This window comes from Suricata suricatta, chromosome 1, assembly GCF_006229205.1.
Source record: "Suricata suricatta isolate VVHF042 chromosome 1, meerkat_22Aug2017_6uvM2_HiC, whole genome shotgun sequence".
NCBI classification, from domain to species: Eukaryota; Metazoa; Chordata; class Mammalia; order Carnivora; family Herpestidae; genus Suricata; species Suricata suricatta.
In genome coordinates this window covers 132,118,366-132,140,811 of record NC_043700.1, presented here as the reverse complement: position 1 = coordinate 132,140,811, position 22,446 = coordinate 132,118,366, and the positions used below count along the sequence as shown (strand labels likewise).

The 22,446-nt window shown below is 38.4% G+C and overlaps 1 pseudogene; it reads right to left on the bottom strand.

The window, feature by feature from the left end:
* Nucleotides 1-480: 480 nt before the first annotated feature.
* On the bottom strand, nucleotides 481-17,448 carry LOC115301710 (annotated as a pseudogene).
* Nucleotides 17,449-22,446: the final 4,998 nt, after the last annotated feature.

The following is a 22,446-nucleotide window of genomic DNA, read 5'->3' as shown; positions in this document are numbered from 1 at the left end:
AGATGAGCTCCTCTTTCTCCTCTAAGGGAGGAGTAAGGGCACGGGCAGAGGCCATGAATGTCTCACAAATTAAATACAGGCATATCTCTTTTATTGTGCTTTGCTTTATTGCACTTCACAGAAAACTGCCATTTGTGGCAACCCTGCATTGAGTAAGTCTACTGGCGTCATTTTTCCAACAGCATTTGCTCAGTTCATATCTCTGTGTCATAGTCTGTGTCACAATTCTCTGCGTCACAATACTCACAATATTTTAAACTTTTTCATTATTATTATATTTGTTATTGTGATCTGTGATCAGTGATTATGACTCACTGAAAACTCAGATAATGGCTGTCATTTTTTTAACAATAAAGTTGGTGTGCTTTTTTGAGCCATAAATCTTTATTGGCAGGTCAAGGGAAGAGCTATGAATAGGGTTCCTTCCCTCCCATGCCCCGACCCAGGGGAACCCCTCTGCAGAAGAGCAGGCTGCCCGACTCAGAGAGCCTTGTGGGTGGGCAGGTTGTCAAAGTGGGCGTCCTGGCCTTCCAGCAGGCTGGGTAGGTGGCGATCTACTCCTCCAGCCCCGACTTGATGTCTGTGAGCAGCTAGTACTGCTGGTTCTGCCACTCAGTGTCCACCTGCACATCACTCAGCAAGCCTTCAATATTGCTGATCAGAGCAGGTCTGGGCCAGCCATGCTCCAAAATAGGCCTCTGTTTCTGCCAGCATGACTTCCGGGGCAGCTTTCATGCTTAGCTGAGACTACAGCTCAATCTCCAGAGCCTAGGGATGTGCCACAAGTCAGTGGCCTCTGTCTTGCCTATCTGTAGCTGCTCTGTGTGGCTGGCCACCTCCCGATTCAGCTCCTGGGTCTGACTGGTTGAACCAGGTTTCAGCATCCTTTCAGTTCTTCTCAGTCATGACCTCATATTGGCTTCTCATGTCACCCAGCATCTTGGCAAGGTCCATGCCCAGAGCAGAATCCACCTCCCTACTAACCTGGCCACCCACATGGTCCCTCAGGGTATTGATTTCCTCCTCGTGGTTCTTCTTCAGGTCACCCAGCTTCACCTTCAGGCCTTCAATCTGCATCTCTAGGTCAGCCCTGGCTAGAGTCAGCTCAGCGCACACCCTGCACAGGCTGTTCATGTCAGCCTCGGTGCTCACGGACTGGTCTGCTCTGTCTCTAACTTGGTTCAGAAGTCATCCACAGCCAGAAAGTTACTGTAAGTCTGCAGGACAATCTTAAGAGTTCTCAGTGGTGGCGACAAGAATCTTGTCCTGCAGGTCCTTGATGGCCTTGAGGTAGTAGCTGTAGTGGTAGGTGGCCCAGGCACTGCTTCTGGTACCAGTGGTGGATCTTCACCTCCACCTTCATTTTCACCTTCTCCAGGGTGCAGACCTTGTCCAGGCAGGAGGCCAGGCAGCTGGTGAGCTTATGTCTAGTGAACTTCTCATTGCTCACAAGCAGACTGCATGACCTGGCCCTGGTGGCAGCAAAGCCATCGTCATAGCACTAGTGGCCTATCCTTCAAAGTGAGCCATATGCTTTGAAACAATGGCCATTGTATGGTGCTGAATCCATGGCAGTGGAGATGGCCTCTCACATCATGATTCCTAAAGACTCATTTGAGGGAATTTGTGCTTCTCATTACACAGTGTAAGTTCTACAGAAGTAGAGTTCATGATTCCCTGGGGGATGAGCTTTTCTACCAGGAGATATAGTAAGTTTTCCTATAAACCTAAAACTGCATCTGCCCCCTAGCTGTTTCCAGTAGAGAAAAGTTACTACACTACCTAATCATCATTCTCCATCACTATACTGGCTGATACCAAATAGGGAAAATATGTCTGGAATTCAGGGCACTCACTGATGCACCTCCTAGCATCTACCTGCCTGATGGTAATCACAAATAAAAAAAGTGGAACAATTACAGCAACCACAGCCACACAAAGGTATAGTAACTAGGAGCTTAGATTCCTCACTTGAGTGAGCAATCTAGACAGCACAGTGCTGTCCATAGGTAAGAAGAATCTACAATGTGTAATAGATGAGGAAAGGAGATAAACTTCCATTACAACCACAGCATTAAATACAGAAATGTGGTCTGTAGTTTGTTCTACTAGCTCTTTAATGTAAATTACTCTACTTGGGGTTTAGTATTATTTTGGTTTTTTGAAGCTGTGACCAGAGCCACAAATTTGAAGAATCAGTGACAAAACGCAGTAAACTCATCATGGGTCATGAGTATATCAAGAGGGGCCAGGAGTGGTGCCCAGCTATACCCGATAATGCCACCCTGAATTCTAGCTGTAGCATCTCACTTCTTTGCCTGATGACTTTCTTGGGCCATCAAAGCCTGCTCTGCCGCCCCACACAGTGAACAGAAACTTCTTGAAAATGAACATCCCATAAGATCAACCTTCAACCAATGACTGGTGGACATAGTATATAAATATCCCAACTCCCTCCTACCTTGGCTGGGATAACTCTGAGGCTTATTTCTACTGTTTCAAATCACCTCATAAGTCTATGGATAATTTACTCTTTAACAGCTTTCTTCCCTTCTTGGTCCCATTTCCTCTCTCCCCTACTGATGTTTCCGTGGATCCTCTTCCAAATATGTGGACTCAATATTTGTTTCTGGGGCTGCTTGTGGGGAGGAATGCATATGAGATATACACGTAAGCAAAATGGGAAGTAAGCAATTTCTTCCCTTTCTCATTCAAAAGTCTAGCAGATCACCACCTAAGATGCTCATAATCAACACAGGATAACTGATGGACATGAAAAACTGTGGTGCAACACTTGGGCACCATAAAGGGGCAAGGCATAGCACCTTTGAGTCCTTCTGTGGAGTGTATAAGGATTTAGAAATTATGATGTAAAGCAAAGTTGAGAGCCAGAAGGCCTACTAGACAGGGATGAGAAGTAAGTAGCAACATTGTTGAAGCTGCTGAGGGTCAGTAATTCCACCAAGAGAGCTAAGGCAGAGCTACTTCTGTAAGTGGAAGATCACTGTGCCCTTGCTACACCAAGAGGCCAGACCACAAGATTCACCAGCCTCAGACTTATGCAGGCAATTCCATGAGGGTGCTGATGATGAGGAGGGACAAGGGGCTCTGCCCAGAACCCAGGGAAAATCCAAAGCCCCACAAAGCTAAATCTCTTCATTTTCTATGACCATGAGGACATATAAGTCCTCCTAAGTCTAGGTATCAACCTTCCAATAGGATAGGAGAGGAGGAGTCCTCATAGGACACTAATCTTTAGAATGCCTGAATAATTACACAAAATGAAGCTTTTAAACCAAGAGACTGAGACAGTTTTCACTGGCTTGTTTAGATCCTACCCTTGCAAAATCCATAGTATCAAGCAAAGCAGGGCTCAAGAAGAAGATTTTTATGATAATGTCACTGCCACGATATAGATTTAATGTCTGCAAATGTTAACTAAATCCACACTTTACCTCATATATTAAGGGAAGAATGCTTTTGGTATCTAATATTTTGAGCACATCAAGAAATATATGAATATGCTTAGACTTTCTAGAGATATAAAGAGGAAGGTGTATGTATCACCTCAGCAGGTTGCATAGACAGGAGAGTCCTTTGATGTAGCCAGTCATATCTACCTGAGGCCAAGAAAGGGGTGACACACTGGATTAAAGGATGCTGGACCAGGGAAACCTGAAAAGGCCAACAGGCCAAAAACAAATTAAAACTGTCCCTGCCCCTTCTCCTCTCTGGAAACCCTTGTTCTCTTACCTCTCCTATAGTTGCCCTATGTCTTCTCTTAACAACTCATAATTCAGCCGCTATGAGCCAAAATACAATTAAGAAAGATAATCTACACAAAGGGAATCTTTGGATTCCTTAGATCTGAAGTAGTTCATTCAGAGGAAGAAGTATGTTTATATTTATTTATTTACTTATATTTTAAATGTATTTTTTTAAATCTTTTGATGTTTATTTTTCAGAGACAGAGAGAGCAGAGGAGGGGCAGAGAGCAAGGGAGACAGAGAATCTGAAGCAGCCAGACACTGCACTATCAGTGCAGAGCCCAATGTGGGGCTCAAACTCAGAAACCATGAGATCATGACCTGAGCTAAAGTCAGGCGCCCAACCAACTGCTGAGCTACCCAGGTGCCCTTAAATATATATATATTTAAACCTCTATGGGTCCTAATGAAGTAACTGAAAGAGAAATGTGGGGATCTCAGGGGTTAACTTGTCCACACAACTGTTAGCCTGAGCTTTAAAGTCAGGTCAGTATAAAGATGCCTTAAATCACAACTACAGAAAACTTTGTAAACCGCCATATAAACACGAGTACTATCATTGGAAATCTAAAACAGAAAAGACATTATAAGATCAAATTTATTTTACAGACTCAATATGATATTGAGTATGGGAAAAATAGAAAGTGAGTATGTGGCCTTCCATATGGCAAGGAAGTAGGGGAAATGTTGAGGATGAGGGAATCAGGGGTATCACTAAAGCCTCTGTCAAGGATGGCAGCAACATAAAGTAATTACAGCCCAGTTTTGACACCAGATGGGCTTGGGTTTTAATCCCAGCTTTGCCACCTGCTACCTGTGCAATCCTGAGCAATTTATTTAACCTTTCTAAGAATTAACTGAATGTTGTGCAGATTAACTGAGATCATACAAAGTTTCTGGAGCATCATAGATGGCCACTAACTATTAATCTTCCTACCCCATCCAAACCCACTTCCCACAACTAGGAGAGGGAAGAAGTAGAACTGTGCATAAATAAGACTGAACATAGAGAAGGAAGAAGCAGAGATCCAGGGAAAAGAACAGGAAAAGGAGCAAAAGCTAAAATACCATATAGAAGGCTTTGCAGCACACACATTCAGGTAAATCTTAGCAAATGTGTATGTCTAGTCTGAGTAGCCAAGTATTCACATCATTGTGGCACCTGCTAGATCATCTCTTGCTTCCTCAACATCCTCTGGAGTTCATGTGAGATCAGTGCCCAAACGGGGGACCTTGTCACAAGGTCCACAAGGTTGCCACAATGTTGATTCCCAGACCCCATCCCTTGTGGCTGTGATTCAAACTATCCTTTTGCATTTTCATAAAAGAAGCTAACATTTTGAGATAACAACTCCCCATTTATCACCCCCATTACCAAATTTTCTTGTTCTTTCCCTATTTAGTTGGGCAGCATTTTCTCAGGACAAAAAAATTGACAAGAACAAGGATCTAGTTATTAGTGTTTGACAAAAAGTTTAATTCCACAGAGCCCACAACTTTCAAAGGGGGTAAAATTGCTATTTTGAACAGTAAAATCCAAGGATTACAACATAGACCATGGAGTTTGGGTAAGAGTCAGTCCTCCTCACCCACCCCCAGCTCAAGAGTAGATGAAATCTGCCCATTAGAAGAACAGAAACCTTGCAGAAGGAGAATGGAATTATCTGTGAATGTGATATTTCTGGCAGGCAAATATCAAGAAGTTTAATGGACAATTAAGAACAAACCTCTAATGCCATGGAATCATTAAAAACGAACTTTGGAACTTAGATACAGCTTGAGAAAAAGGGGTAGAGTGTAACTCTGAATCTGAATAAATTTAAACGTACAATGATTGAATAATCCATGAATTCCTGTTTTTTAAATTTTTTTAGTGTTTGTTTTTGAGAGAAAGAAAGACAGAGTGTGAGTGGGGGAGGGGCACAGACTCTGAAGAAGGGTTCAGGCTCTGATCACGAACCAGGACATCATGACCTGAGCAAATGTTGGACGTTTAACCAACTGAGACCACACAAGCACCTCCATGAATTCCTGGTTTTAACTAAAAATCAGTAAATTAATATTTATATCATCTATTAGGAATAGTGGCTCTAGACATAAATTAAATTCAGCTACATGAAAATTTTATAAAAGTCATATTTTACACATAGTGGAAATTGTATTACTTACTGCAGTTTTAAAAGCTAGCTAGGTACTTCTGATACAGGTGGCCTGCAAATCACACTCTGAGAAATACTGTGAAGTCCACTGAGTAATTCTCCAGTACAGATCTTCAGGCTGTCCTATAAAATAATACTACTTCATAGAGTTAAGATAAGAATTGAGTGAAATAATACTTGTTAACCTGTCATATCGTAAGTTATCAAAGACTATTACATGTTCTTAGCAGAAAAACATTTCTTACTCATCCCTGATATTTTCTTCCATATTGTAAGACCTTAATTAGTGTAACTGCTGGTGTCCTTTATAAAACTTCACTCCATCTGCCCCAGGAAGTGAAAAAACTTACCTTTTTGAAACATTTGGAAAGAAAAAACTGGAGTGTTGTCAGTTCAGTTCCTTCTTGCTTCCTAGTTGAAACCTGTTGCTAGTACCCCTCTGCCAGGAATATACCACCCATTACTCCCCAGGAGATTAATTCTGTCCCTATAGTAAAGTTCCCTATACTCCAGCATTATTTGTTCTTGGGCATTTTACTCAACTTGAGTACAGTAAGTTGGCCTATTTAGACTTCACATGAGCTACCTTACCTAGGCAACAGAGGTGCTAGTTTGGCCGACACCTACAACCCTTTGCAATAGCATGTTTATTAAAAAGCTAGGTAGTGAAGGGGTAGCTTGGTGGCTCAGTCAGTTAAGCATCTAACTTGATTTCAGCTCAGATCACGATCTCATGGTTTGTGAGATGGAGGTCTGCATCAGACCCTGTGCTGACAGTGTGGAGACTGCTTGGGATTCTCTCTCCCCTGTCTTTTACTCTCCCTCCCTCCATCTCTCCCTCTCTCAGAAATAAATAGATAAATTTTTTTAAATAATAAAATAAAAACAAATTAGGTAGTGAAGAAGACTGCTATTTAGTGAGTTCCTAAAGAATTCCAACCCTTATTTTAAGAGAGATTAATATCCACCCAGTTTACAAAAAGTCTTGGCTTTTATATTCTTTGACTCATAAATTTTATTCAAAAAATTTAAAGAAGCATAGGAATATGTATGAATTATTTTCATAATATTTATATGTAAGAACTTTTATGATTGGAAAAATATAAATATCCAAAATAGGTATCTTGTTAAATTGCAGTACATCCTTAAAATGGAATGCTATGCAGACATTATAAATAATGTTGTAGGCTTCAAATTGTGACCAGATGAAATACAAAGACCAGATGTATTCTCCCACTTTAACTAAAAATATGGACAAATAGAAGAAACAATTTTTAGATGGGACAATAAGAAACACAGAACCATGCAAACAAGCTTAGTCCTACATTTTCACCAGCTTACTGCTCGCAGTTTCCAGTCCACAAAGCAGGAAGTTAGAACCCAAACATATATCATCATTATTGCCTAATTGATGAAACAGTCATAGAGATTAAAGCAACTACAATTTGCTGGCAAAGTAATGAAGATAAGGAAGCTCTATAGAGAAAGAGCTCCATAGATTTGCAGATGGATCCCACTGAGTCTTTGGCTGAGTATTGATCTGCAAATGGGTCAGAGAAAACTATATGAGGTCAGGAGGAAAAAAATACCAAAGAGGAAGAGTCAAAACAATACTGGATTTCACAGGAGACTGGAAAAGTCTGTCTTCTCACAAGTCAGAGTGAACAGATTTCACAATATATGGTCTCCAGATAGAATTCTCAGTAGTGTATCACCTTAGTAGTGGGACTAAATTAGTCCCAGACTAAAGAGTTCTCTCTACTTGCAAAGATTAACCTTGAAAAGATACAACTGGTTAACTGTGCACCTGCACAAAATCTAACATTACTTAAAAGAACAAATCAAAATCCATTAACCAACAACATCAATTCATAATGCCTGGCATCTAACCTATATTACAAGGCATGGGCACCTGGATGGCTCAGTTGGTTAAGCATGTGACTCTTGATTTCAGTTCAGGTCATGGTCTTGCACTTCGTGAGACTAAGCCCTGCATAAGACTCTGTGTTAACACCATGGAGCCTGCTTGGGATTCTCTCTCTCCATCTCTCTCTCTCTCTACCCCTTCCCCCCTCAAAACAAACTTAATTTTTTTAAGTTTCAAGGCATACACGTATGAAAATATGACACATAACCAGAATAAAAATCAAACTATAGAAACACACACAGAAATGACATACAATAATGTAACTAGCAGACAAGAATAGCAAAACAGTTAATATTAGCAAGTTTCACATATTTAAAAAAGTAAATAAAAATATGATCAGGATGAGAGAAATAGTGGGCATATATATTATAAAAAAAAAAACCCTATACTTCTAGAGATGTAAAAATACTATATGTGAAAAGAAAAAAAGACGAAATGGGACCAACAGCTGATTAGACACTGGAGAAGAAAATATCAGTGAATTCAAAGACATTACAATATTAACTTTCTGATACGAAAGAAAAAAGGAAAAAATAAGTGCATAGATCATTTGCAATCTGATCAAACACACAAATGATTAGAGTTCCCAAAAAGAGAGAAGGTGGAGACAATACACTATTTGAAAAATAGTGAAAAAAAATTCCCAAATTTGATTAAAATAGAGAACCCAAACCTAACAAACTTAATGAGCCAGAAGCATAACAAATGAACAAAAATATGTCAAAACATAATAATCAAATTGCTGAAACATCATTTAAATAGACACACACAAAAAATATGGTTGACTAAATTCAACCCTCACCTATAATAAAACTCTCCATAAATTATAGATAGAAAGAAACTTCCTAAACCTAAAAGATATTTATGAAAAATCTATCACCAATTTAATACTTAGTGGTGAATTCCTAGTTACTTTACCTGTGAGATAACATGGAAAGGGTGACCACTCTTGGCACTTTTATTCTACTTTACATTGGCATTCAAGCCAGTGAAGTAAGGCAATTAAAATAGTTAAAAGTTGGGCACCTGGGTGGCTCAGTTGGTTAAGCGATTCTTGATTTCAGCTCAGGTCATGTTCTTGTGGTTCATGAGTTCAGTTCCCCACAATAGGCTTTGTGCTGGCAGTGCAGAGCCTGCTTAGGATTCTCTCTCTCTGCCCCTCATCTGCTCTCCTCCTCTCTCTTTCTCTCAAAATAAATAAAATAAATGTTACTGAATAAATAAATTAATAAATATCACTCATGTTGGAAAGGAAGAAATAAAAAAATTATTTTCCTGGAAGACACATGTTTTATGTGAAAAATCCTAAGGAATCTACAAAAACTATTACTTTGAAAAAGTGCCCAAGATACAAGGCCTAGGGCCTCTATATGCACATTTTTTATTTCTATATTCTAGCAATACATTTTGGAAACTGAAATTAGGAAAACAATACCCTTACAATAGTAACCATAAATAGGAAATACTTTGGGATAAATCTGACAAAAAACAGGCAAAGCCTGTATACAAGAAACTATAAAACACTGCTGAGAGAAATTTTAAGAGACCTAAATAACTAGAGAGGTATACAATATTCATAGACAGGAACATTCAATTATTATTCAGATGTCAATTTTTCTCAAATTGATCTAAGTAGTCAATTGAATCCCAATCAATAGCTCAGCAGTCTTCTCTGTTTAAATTGACAATTTCTAATTCTAACTGAATGTATGTACTCATGCAGAGGAACTAGAATAACCAAAATAATTTTGAAAAAAAAAAAAACCCTCCATAGCAGAGAGAAAATATGCTCCATAAGGTCTGGTAAGAAACTTGTGTAGCAATCTTCTGAGAATGCCTGAAAATACTTATCATTGATCATTCATCCCAAGTGAGGCAATCAACTCCAAAAAATCCATAGCCTATAACTGATACTGGCTTAATTAGAAATGCTAAGATTTGAAATTAATGTTGAATTTGTGTATTCTGTCAGAGTTTCTTAATAATCCTGACATTTACATATAATTTTTAAATAATTTTTATTATAAAAGAGTTAATGTTTAGTAAAGAATACTATGACTAACAGAACAAGATGTAGAGTCAAATTGTGATTAAATCCTAATTTCACTATTTACTTGAACACATTATTCTTATTTTAATCAAGTTACTCACCAATACTTGGTTTCTTCATATATAAAATGGAAAATATGATGACACTTATGTCCTAGAGTAGTTGAGAGGATTAAAATGAGATGTTATATGTAAAGTATGCATTTTTCAGTTGATATGGAATAGAAATCCTGCAATATAGACCATAGCAAGAAAGAACAAAGAGGCAAATAATTAGTACAAAAGGGAGCATGGATCTTTGGTGGACAGTTAGCCATCTCAGCCACCCTCTTTATATAAGATAAATAAGATACGTCTTAGCCGAGGCCAGGTCCCGGCACGTTCGTCCTCGGCGTTCGGCGGTACCTGTCTCGTCTGCCCGGACTGGCAGGGCAGTGAATCCTCGCAGGTTCTTGATCCTGAGGGAGGGAGAGAAAGGGCAGGAGGGAGACGCAGAGAGTGGAGACAGCACACGGTATCTGATCAAGCCTCTCTTCTTGGAGAAAACACCTTATCTTATAAAGGTTTCAAGGCGGGAAAACAAGGCAGCTGACCTAGGTCGGTTGCTAAGAAACAGGGTTAAGGGATTAAGGCTGGAGTGAAAGAGGAACCAAACTAAAGTGTTTTAGCACAGCGCCTGAGGGGCTGATGCTACCCTGCCTGCAGGAGGTTGATCTTTGATCTTCTGGCTTCTCCTCTGGCAGGGAGTGGTGCTCCCCTGCCTATTTTGCAACTCCCCTCAGGGAGTGACATATCTGGCTAGCAAATGGTCAAGCAGCTGAATCTTTGCCGCTTCCCACAAAGATAGATAATGATTACATAGACCTTAGTGAACATAGATTCTATCCTGCTACAATAGAAAAAGGATATATAATTAAGCGGTCATAGAACCAATTATATCGAATGCACAAAAGAAAGAATGGTCCTTTTCTAAATCTAATAAAAGTAGAGATGGATTTACCATGAAGATAATGGATGTTAAGCTTTAAGACCCCTTCTTTGCATGAACCGCCTCCAAGCTCCTGAGAGATCCTTTAGAAATATGTTCCTATGAAGATATGTTTTATAAAATTTGTAAAAAAATAATATGTAAGTCGCTGTAGATATTTCATATATACAATTATGAGTTTAAAATGTATCAAGCAAGAAACCAACCTGTGGAATCTCTATTAACGTCAGATATATAACATCATAAACAGGATTTAGTTATCATCAATACTTAAAACATAAGTTATCTCCTTTCAGATATGTTTTGACTAGTGCAATTTATACAATTATAAATCCATAATAACATTTTGTCTTTTTTAATGGAATTATATTTCATAGAACATATAAGAATCCATGTATTTGAAGGACAGAAATCTGTAGCAGTACTTCAAATGCTAAGTTTAACTGTGTGTAAAATCAAGCATTCTGTGAATCTCACTCATCAATAATAAAAGAAAAACATCAATCAGTTATGCTAAAGAAATAATCTTTTCTCTTACTAGAAGGGGTCCTAAAAATATTTTTGTAAGAGAGGCAATCAAAGTGTATGCAACAAAAAAAGTGGGAAGTATTATAGAGATGCCAGCCATCAATAAAAACTCATATTACTTATATCTTCCTGGATTTGAGGAGGTTCATGGTATCTGTCAACTTTTATAAGTTTTGAATTTCTTTTTTCCTTCTGACAAATATTGATTGTTGTAACTTAATTTTTTTATTAATAGTTTTTTACCAAGTTGGTTTCCATATAACACCCAGTACTCTTCCCCACAACCGCCCCTCTCCATGACCATCACCCCCTCACCTTTGCCCCTCCCTATTCAGCCCTCAGTTTGGTCTCAGGATTCAAAGGTCTCTCATGATTTGCCTCACTCCCTCTCCCCAACTCTTTCCCCTCCTTTCCTTTTCCCATGGTCCCCTGTTAGGTTTTTCCTGTTAGACCTATGAGTGACAACATATGATGTCTGTCCTCTGCCTGACTTATTTTGCTTAGTATGACACCCTCAAGGTCCATCCACTTTCCTACAAATGGCCATATTTTATTCTTTCTCATTGCCATATATGTATATATGTATATGCCATATATGTATATATATGCATATATATACATCATATCTTCTTGATCCATTATCGGGTGATAGACATTTAGGCTTTTCCCATGATTTGGCTATTGTTGAAAGTGCTGCTATGAACATTGGGGTACATGTGCCCCTATGCATCAGCACTTCTGTATACCTTGGGTAGATCCCCAGCAGTACTACTGCTGGGTCATATGGGAGTTCTATCAATATTTTTTTGAGAAACCTCCACACTGTTTTCCAGAGCAGCTGCACCAGTTTACATTCCCACCAACAGTGTAGGAGGGTGTCCGTTTCTCCACATCCTCACCAGCATCTATAGTCTCATGATTTGTTCATTTTAGCCACTCTGGCCGGTGTGAGGTGGTATCTCAGTGTGGTTTTTTTGTATTTCTCTGATGCTGAGTGATGCTGAGCATCGTTTCATGTGCCTGGATGTCCTCTTTGGAGAAGTGTCTGTTCAGATCTTCTGCCCATTTCTTCACTGGATTATTCATTTTTCAGGTATGGAGTTTGTGTAACCTAATTTTTTATTCATTATTTTTTATTCATTATTTTTTATTCATTATTTTTTATTCTTGTTTTTAGTGAAGTTTTCCAAAATTGTACAAGCTTCAGACTGCACAAGACCTGGATCCTTCACAAACACAAGTTTTAGGATCTACTTTAAAAATATCATTTTCTTAATGTCTATTTATTTATTTTGAGAGAGAGAGAGAGCAGGGGGGGGGGAGCCGAAAGAGCGAGAGACGGAGAATCCCAAGTAGGCTCTTCACTATTCAGCACAAAGCCCGATGTGGGGCTCAAACTCACGAACTGTGAGATCATGATCTGAGCCAAAAACTAAGAGTCAGACACTTAACCTACCCCTACTTAAATAATATCTTATTGTGTACTACTATAATGTGAAGTACACTTAAAAAATAATTAAACTTACTAACACATTTTGTATGCTTCCTTCTAACAGAATAGTTCTGAATTATCAATGATATCATTGATGGAAAGCACTCTGAAAGGTAGTAAAAGCCATATCAGTGCAAATTATTATCTTATTATCCGTTTAAATACAAGTGTCTGGAGCTCTCAACATTTGCTATCTATTTTTTATCTTCCAGTAAATTCGTGACATTCCCGAGGTGGTGGATGGTATAAAGATGAAATATATCTAATGTTTGCCTTCACAGAGCTCATAGTCTCCAGCATGAGACTACTGTAAACTGAAATAGAATTAAGATATAAACTCTATGTCAGTGCTAAGAATTAAATTGTGCTCCTCCCCTCAAAATTTGTATGTTGAAGTTTCAACCGCCAATATGATGATATTTGGAGATGAAGCCCTTTGGAGAGTAATTAGGTTTAGATGAGGTCATAAGGGCTCTCGTGATGGGTTTAATATCATTATAAGGGAGGCCAGAAAGTTTGTTCTCTCTGTCCTTTTCTCTGCCGTGGGAGGAAGACAGCTGACTGCAAGCCAGGAAGAGAGCCTTCACCAGAATACAACTATGATGGCACCCTGATCTCAGGCTACAACCCCCAGAACTATAAGAAAATAACTTTCTATGGTTTAAGCCACCCAGTCTATGATATTTTGTCAAAACAGCCTGGAAAGACCAATACAGTTAGCAAATATCAATTTTTTTTATTATAACCCACATTCTAAAATGGAGATCATGACCCAAGACACACACACACACACACACACACACACACACACACACACACACACACATTCACATACATACAAAATACTTTCACTTCCAATATGTTATATATACTCTCTCATTGTTTTCTATTCAACTTCACTTTGTAAAATTCTGGTCCCAGCCCTATTAATGGATTTCATAACCTCCTAATGATCACAACCTATCATTTGAAAAACACTATTCTATGTGACTATTTTGTCCTATTAGGTGCAAACTTAAAAATCCATTAATGAATGAAAACCTTCATTAGACTTAATAAAGTTCAAACTCTTTTAGTGAAGAAAAGACATTGAAATCCTAACAGACCTCTTCTGCCAATTATTCATATACATTTTTTATTTATATACATTGTATTAGACCTCAGCCATTCCTCTGTATACATACATAACCCGAACATGCACAAGGAATGTAACACACACTCATACGCTTTCACTCCCTGTATCTATATGTTAGATTTGATTGCTTTTTCAGTGAGAACTGCAGTGAAAGCTCCCTGCAGTGAATCACAGGAGTCTGAGTGAAGGGGTTATTTTAGTGGTTCTTCACTATTCGAGAACTGCATTGAACGACAAGAGTTTTCTGACAGGACTTGGCAAGCTTTTCATTATATTCAAGACTGTTTATTCTGCTGGCAAATTTGTCAGAAAGGGGTTTGGCTCTTTTCTAAACTACATTGTGTATGTTTGTGTGCATTTGTGCATGTGTGTGCATGTGTGCACATGTGCACATATATGTCAATATTCTATAAAATATATAGACATAAGTGGATATATAGAAAATATTATCTTAATTTTTTAATGGCAACATTTGTACCTGTTATTATAATGATCAATAATTATTTACTTAGAAAGTACATTGTGTTGATGGAATAATGCTAAAATACTACCTCCTGACCATGGCATTTATCTCTATTTAAAATGTATTTTCATGGCAGGGAACCATGGGGAGAAGAAGGGGGAAAGAGAGCGGGGGAGAGTGAGGGACACAGATCAAGGAACACTACTGAATACTGAAAAAGAACCATGGACTGAAGGGGGAGGGGGAGGGGGGAGGGGGTGATGGTCATGGTGGGGGGCACTTGTGGGGAGAAGCACTGGGTGTTATATGGAAACCAATTTGACAATAAACTATTAAAAATAAAAATAAATAAAAGGAAAAAAATTAAAAAAATAAAATGTATTTTCAAGCATCCATTTTGCATGTCTTAGAAGAAGGTGATCCACAAGAATAGGTACAATCATAGTACAAACAGAAAGTATGTTTTAAAATACAAGACTATTGGGACACCTGGGTGGCATTGATTAAGCATCTGACTTCAGTCCAGGTCATGATTTTGGTCTGTGGGTGCGAGCCCCGGGACGGGCTCTGTGCTCACAGCTCAGAGCCTGAAGTCTGCTTCGGATTCTGTGTCTCCCTCTCTCGCTGCCCCTCCCTGGGTCGTGCTCTGTCTCCCTCTGTCTCTCAAAAATAAATAAATGTTAAAACATTTTAAATAAAAATTTAAATAAATAAAATAAAATACAAGAATATTAATAAGCTTCTATTTTTCCAGTAGGTGATCAAAAGGTTTACTCAATTCATTTATCTCTGCATCTGATGGAGAGATGATACCACTGCTCCTCATCTTCATTTTTTTCTCCTGACCAGAATTCGCCTGCATATTTCCTCATTTTGGTCATTTCCAGAATAGGCAAAATCAGTCTGGAGTAAGGCATGATCAGCAACGTAGGGACATTCAAGAAAGGCCTCTGGTGTAACTCCTGGAATCACGCATAGCAGTCTGTGATAAAACTAGATGCTCCAAACTCCCAGCTGTTTAACCATGCCACAATGCTATGTAAATGAACTACAGAGATATTTAGTCAAGTGAGGGTCGAGAGATGAAGGGAATGAAGGGATAAAGAAAGGGGGGGGATCAGAATTACAGATACATAACTAGCAGTTGTCATTGGGGAGCATGACCAATTTACCCCAATTTTAAGCCAATTTATACTTTGTACTTACTAGCCGAGTGAGCACAATAACTGTGATAATTTCCTTACTTTACAAATTACTAATCAAATCTAATTACCGCAGTTTCCAAATTTCCAAATCTCTATTTTTTCTTCATTTCCCTAGTTTGTCTTTTCTGTAATCCATATTTTCTATAAATCACAACATTTTATTTCTTCCTCTTTCCAATATGATTCTTTCAGGCTTTCTAACTCTGCTACATGCTGTTCCCTCTGATTATAATGTCTTCTCGCCCTTTCTGGCAGGCTAGTATTCATCTCTAAAGACCAAGCTCAGATAATTCTCCTTCTGGGAACCTTTTCTGACCACTCAAGCAGAATCACTCCCTACCTCTTACCTAGGCTATAATGGGTCACATTATAGTCTCTGGTATTTCTCTTCTCTTAGACTATAAACTCCTTGAGAGTTGAGACTGTGTCATATTTATATTCCATCTTCAGTGTCTCTTACAGATTCTGGTTTTAGGGTATTGAATTGATTAACTAATTGATCCATTGATTAACATGTCTATCCTAGGTTCTCTACTCTACTCAGGGGCTCTACTTTATCACGAAGCATTTGTATCTGTCCTTTCTGAATTTTTCAAAATGTATTTATTAAAATTTCATGAGGTTACTTTGTACTTCTTTTGAAGTCTGTCTTCTTTACCTTAGATCTAAGCAGGCATCATCATCTAGTCTCACTTGAGAATTGTTATCATCAGTGGTAGAGGACACCATTCCCTGGAGTATGTCTGCTTTATATTGGTTCCTTTGAATGATCAGAGACAAGTTATTTTGAAAGCTTTCATCACCACTCATATCTTTACTTTCTAACTGAAGGACTTCTCTAGAAGAGCATGTATCTCTAACAAGTCCTAGGCCAATAGTAAAATCGTAACTATTTGTCACAGTTGCTGCCGAACTTGAGGATGCTTTCCTTCTAAGCCAGACGTCTCTGAAGATAAAACTTTTTAACTGTTAATGGTCCCAGAATTAACATTATTTTCTCAGTAATCATGAGCCAATGATAGAGGGATTACTTGTTCCTAACTGCGGATTCTCTGTATGTTTGTCCAATATGCCCTATCTGGAAGGAGAAGAAGTGTTCTTATATTTAGTATTTTTTATTATTTTTTTCCGAATTGAAATTTAGAACTATTTCTCCTGTGATAAAACTCGATTGTAATTTCTCTTTGTTTTGTGTGGAAAGCAGAGATGAGGCTTTCCTTATTTTATAGCTGGATATATACATATCAAAATACAAATCGAGTATAACTCCTAACAAAAGGAGCTTTTGAAAAGGAATTTTATTCATTTTTCTTTCAAACCAGTGATGCAATATTTCAAAAAAAAAAAAGATCTCAGCAACTTTGAGTCACCTTGTTTAAGAAAAATAAAATTTACCAGTCTTAACTGTAGACCCATGAGAAAGAAAAGCTATCATTACATGTTAGCATTTCAGGGACCTCAGGCCCCATTTGAGAATTTTTCCATAGGATCCCCTGTAACATAACTCCATCTATTTTTCCAGTGGAAAAGTCAAGTTCTCAAGTTTTCTGGAGAAACAATCCTTCCAAGCTTTACCTAGAAGTTAGAATAGGTTTATCCCCCAATTCCAATGGCTGACAATGAGATTACAGGACAGGTAATTTGAATAACTGTTCTAATACTGATTCTGTTACCTTATCCCAGGGTCCCCTGATTCTTGATCGTATCTTCCTCTTGAAGAGCTCTTCACATCCATTCCTCAGCATTCTGATTCTCCTCCCACCTTCTGTTAAAGTCCTTAACGTCTCTTCATAATTACATCTTGGATCTCGGACTAAATCTGGAGACAGCTTCCTGATCCTGCATTTCATTCTCACTCACCTTCCTTTTGCCCTAAAATTACCCTTGTTGCTGCCACAGAGAATTGCTAGATTGCACATTGAATAGAAGAATCTTTCAGGAATCTAAACAAGAAATGAAGATCTGGACTGAGGTATGGCAGTGGAAATGAGAGGTTCACGTTTGCAAGACATTTCAGAGTTACAATGAAAATAATTTGATGCTGGGGCACCTGGTGGCTCAGTGGGTTAAGCATTGACTTTTGTTTTTGGCTCAGGTCATAATCTTATAGTTTGTGAGTTCAAGCCCTGCATCAGGATCCATGCTAGCAGTGCAGCACCTGCCTGAGACTCTCTCTGGCCCTCCCCTGCTTGTGCTCGCATGCACACTCTCTCTGTCTCAAAATAAATAAATACACTTTTATAAAAATTGATGCCTAATTGTGAGGTGATAGAAAGGGAAGAAGCTACTAAGCAGAAATGTAAATAAGATAGCTCTTCTAGTTATTGGTTACTGCTTGAAAGGAAAGGGTGCCAGGGTGGTGTGTGTGTGTGTGTGTGTGTGTGTGTGTGTGTGTGTGTGTGTGCGCGCTTGTGTACATTTGTTATCATGGGGAATCCATCAAAACAGGTAGGAAGAACCAAGTGAAATTTTTTATATTAGGACCATTTTGACCTACAAAAATGGCAATTTCGCCTGATTCAACCCCCGAAAATTAAATCCAGCAGAAGTCATTTTTATTGTTGCCCATCTTACCAGCACGTTCACAACTTCCTATTTCCAATTTCCTTCTAGGTTTTGTGTCCATAGAAAAATACACAGTGGTAAGTAGTACAGGCCTCCTTAGGCCTCTAAACTACCAGCAAATCTGCAGATGTTTTCTTTTTAATAATAATAATACTAGATAAGTGCACTTCCACAAAGATTATATCATATTATCTTCATACTAATATCCCCAGGGAAGATATTATCCTCATCCTACATATGGAAACAGGCTCAAAGAGGTTAAACAGCTTGTCTGATGACAAATGGAACGTAATGACCCCTAAGGATTCTAGCTGCTAGTCTGCTATTCTTTTCACTTTGTGTGGATCGCCTATCTATGAAACAGAAAGAAGGAGATTAGGTGTGCCTCCCATTAGCTATGTCTAAATCAGCAGAAATAAACCAACAAAACAAAATAAGGTCAGCTTTTATTCTCTAAATTGTGATCATCTTACAGGGACTTGAATGCATGTAGCAGCTTAAAAGTTACTAAAATTATTGCTGTACCCTTTATTTTTCCAAAATAATTTTATCTACAGCTGCCTCTCACATTACATCCTGTAGAGAACGTCATTGTTGGAAAAATCACGAAACAGTCTCACAGTAAAGAAACTTTTTCTGTTCTTCTGCCCAAATTTGCCTTTCTTGGTGTTAGTTGCTTTCTCCTAATGACTGTCTAGAGAACATGCCCAGTGCATTTTCTTTGTTTCACAGAAGAGGCCTGCAGAAGACTTTGGATTTTAATTTGAAAAATAAATAAATGCCCTTGAAAAGAATGGATGTACTCCCCTAGGCCTCTTTCATTAATGTGAGCTTCATGAAAGGCAGAGTTCAATAACGGGATTCAAGGTTAGAGGCAGAAGACCACACAAACTTGGAGAAGCCTTAAAAAATTCGAGAGGAAAATGTGGTTTATTAGTTATACTAGTTACAGAATGAACAGCATATTGTATGTGCTGTGTTAGAGGTATGTTATGAATAACAAAAGCCCTGGAGCATTTACATATTTGTTTTCAGCAATCCTGGCAGTTGGACTTCACCATTCTATGCCTCTTTGCCAGAATCACTAAACACTGGTACATATGGCATCTGAAGTACCATATGCCATAGAAAATGTTAGCTGATGCCTATACTTCTATATTATATTTCTATTTCAGATTTTTGCAGTTTGAACAAAGAATAGTAGAAAAAACAAAATATTGGACAAGCAGTAAACAGTAAAGTGAAAAAAAAATGCCTTCAGAGAAAGCAAATAAAGGAAATGAATCTACCATGACTTAACATGGCTATATGGTAATGAATCAGATATGGGAAGTAATTGTTTTGCATGAATAAATTTAGATAGACTTTCATTCTATTATTTTGGAGCTAAAGGCTGCAACATGAATAGTGAAAGTTGACATATTTTTCTTATCTTATTCTTTCTGACATTTCTTGCTAAAATCATAATGTCCATTTGATTGAAATTAATTAACATGAAGGTTATAGTCAGTGACATCTAAAATCTAGGTTAAAACAGAAAATTCAAATATCAGGAATTATTTTGCAATACTTATCTATATTTTTGATTGAGATTTTCAGCTACCATCTAGGGTTTTTTTTTTTTTTTTTTGCTCTTACGCACAGAAAGACTCTAAAGTTAAAATCAACATAATTGAATACTTAGCTCTCTCAAAACAGAGCAACAAACAAAATCTCTTGGCCAACTGTGATTTATAAAAAATATATATATTTGATCATTCAGAAGACCAAAATATATTTCTCATACATATTTGGTCTTCATTCACAGGTGCTGGCTCACAGTTCCCCAAACCCTGGAATTTTCTGAGCTGTAAGAGTAATGGGAGCATCTTTTGTTATAGTATCTGGTCTCTTGTTCTCAGGCCCTGAAATTGCTTCAGAGCCATAAAACTGAAAAAGGTGTTACGTTATTCATGCAAACTCCTTTTCTAGCACAAGTTACAAAGGGAACTTCCTGAAAGCACCTAAGAATGGGACTATTGCCAGGGGAACCAATTATGATTAGGAGGGTGGAACTTTTCGATCCCCCCTGATTTCTGGGCAGATAGATGGGCTGGAGGTTGAATCAAACATGAACAGTCAATGAGTTGTCAATCGTGCCCGTGTAACGAAGCCTCCAGAAAAAAGCAAAAGAAGGGAATTCAGAGAGCTTCCAAGCTGGGGAACCAGAATGAGTCCACATGCCTTCAAGGTCAGGCACCAAGCTCCAAGACAGAAGCTCCTTTGCTCAGGACTCACCGATGTATCTTTTCATCTGGTTGTTGTTTCATATACTTTAATGTCTTTTATAATAAATTTGTAATCAGGTAAGTAAAATGTTTCTCTGACTTCTATGAATTGTTCTGGAAAATTAACAAAGCCCAAAGAATGGGTTATGGGAACCTCTGATTTATAGCTGCTTGTTTGGAAGTACAGGAAACAACATGGGCTTGCAAATAGCATCTAAAGTGGAATGTATGCTGTGGGACTGAGCCCTTTACCTGTGGAATCCGATACTATCTCCAGGTAGTCCTGTATTCCAGAAACAATCCCACCTAAAATTGGAAGACTGGTAACAAGATACCTCTTTCAGAGGTGTTGTATACTGCCCAATAAAATGCAAAATTGTATGTAACATAGACTCTTAAACGTTTCCAAAGAGTTTGCTTTGTATGGGCTATACGAAGAGATCTATGTAAACTAAGGGCTGTATTTTTCATGTCCTAATCATTCCAGAACCAAGAATCTCAGGCTCCCACACCTACACAAAGAAACTAAGTGTACATCAGAACTCTTCAGTAATACTAGCATGATCTTCCCTTAACAGACCTCTAAACCTAAAGCCATATGTTTGTTTCTGAAGGCTTCCATAACAAATGACTATAAACTCTGTAGCAAACCAACAAAAGTGAATTATTTCACTGTTCTGGAGACTGGAAGTCTAAAATCAAGGTGTTGCTCTTTCTGAAGACTCTAAGAGAGAAAACTTCCTGGTCTCTTCCAACTTCTAATGGTTCCAAGTATCTCTTAGTTTATGGCTACATAACTCCAGTCTCTGCCTCTGTCTTTCCATGCCCTTTCTCCTCATCTTTTATCATGTCTCTCTTCTGTGTCTCTTATAGAAGGAACACTGGTCACTGGATTTAGAGCCTATTCAGGTAATATGGATGATTTCATCTTCAAATCCTTAACTTAATCATATCTGCAAATCTCTTTTTCCAAGTAAGATCACATTCTCAGATTCTAGGGACAAGAATGTGGACATATCTTTTGGAGAACAGCACCATTCAACCCACTACATCCTGTTCTCTGCCCCCTAAAATTCATATTGTCTCACATGTAAAATATATTCACTCTATCCCAACATCCCCCAAAGTCTCAGCTCATTATAGCATCCGTTCTAAGTTCCACACCTCATCTAAATATCATTAGCTCAAAAGTCCCACATCTCATCATCCACATCAAGTATGAGTTACATTCTGAGTATGATCTATTGTGGGACAAATCTTTCCTCTGTGGACATGTAAAACAAGAGAAGGAGTTATTCGTATTTTTAAATATAATGGTGGAGGGCACCTGGGTGGCTCAGTTGGTTAAGTCTCTGACTCGATTTCAGCCCAGGTCATGATCTCACAGTCCATGGGATGAGGCCCGAGTTGGGCTTTGTGGTAACAGCGTGGGACCTGCTTGAGATTCTTTCTCTTGCTCTTTCTCTTCCCCTCCCCTGCATGTGTGCAGGCTCTCTCTCTCTGCCCCTCAAAATAAATAAAGAAACTTTAAAAGGAAATGAAATTAAATAAAACAAAATAAATAAAATGGTGGGATAAGCATAAACTTTAGACAGGCAGGACAGACATTCCCATTACCTAAGGGAGTAAAAGAGTCATTGCAAGGGATTTTAAAGGGGTCACTAGTCCCAGGCAAGTTTGAAATACATAATGAAAAATTCCGTTAAGTTTTAAGGCCTGTGAATAATACTGTATCTTAATGCTCTGCCCATTGAGACTCCACAAGCTTCTGTACAACCTGCAGTGGCTCTACCCTTGGAATCATTATTACTTTTTCCTGAAGGGTAGCATATGTTTGCAGTTGCAATTTCCTGCTTGAGTCATTTTGGAAACCCAACAGCTTTCTCTCATTATGTCCTGTC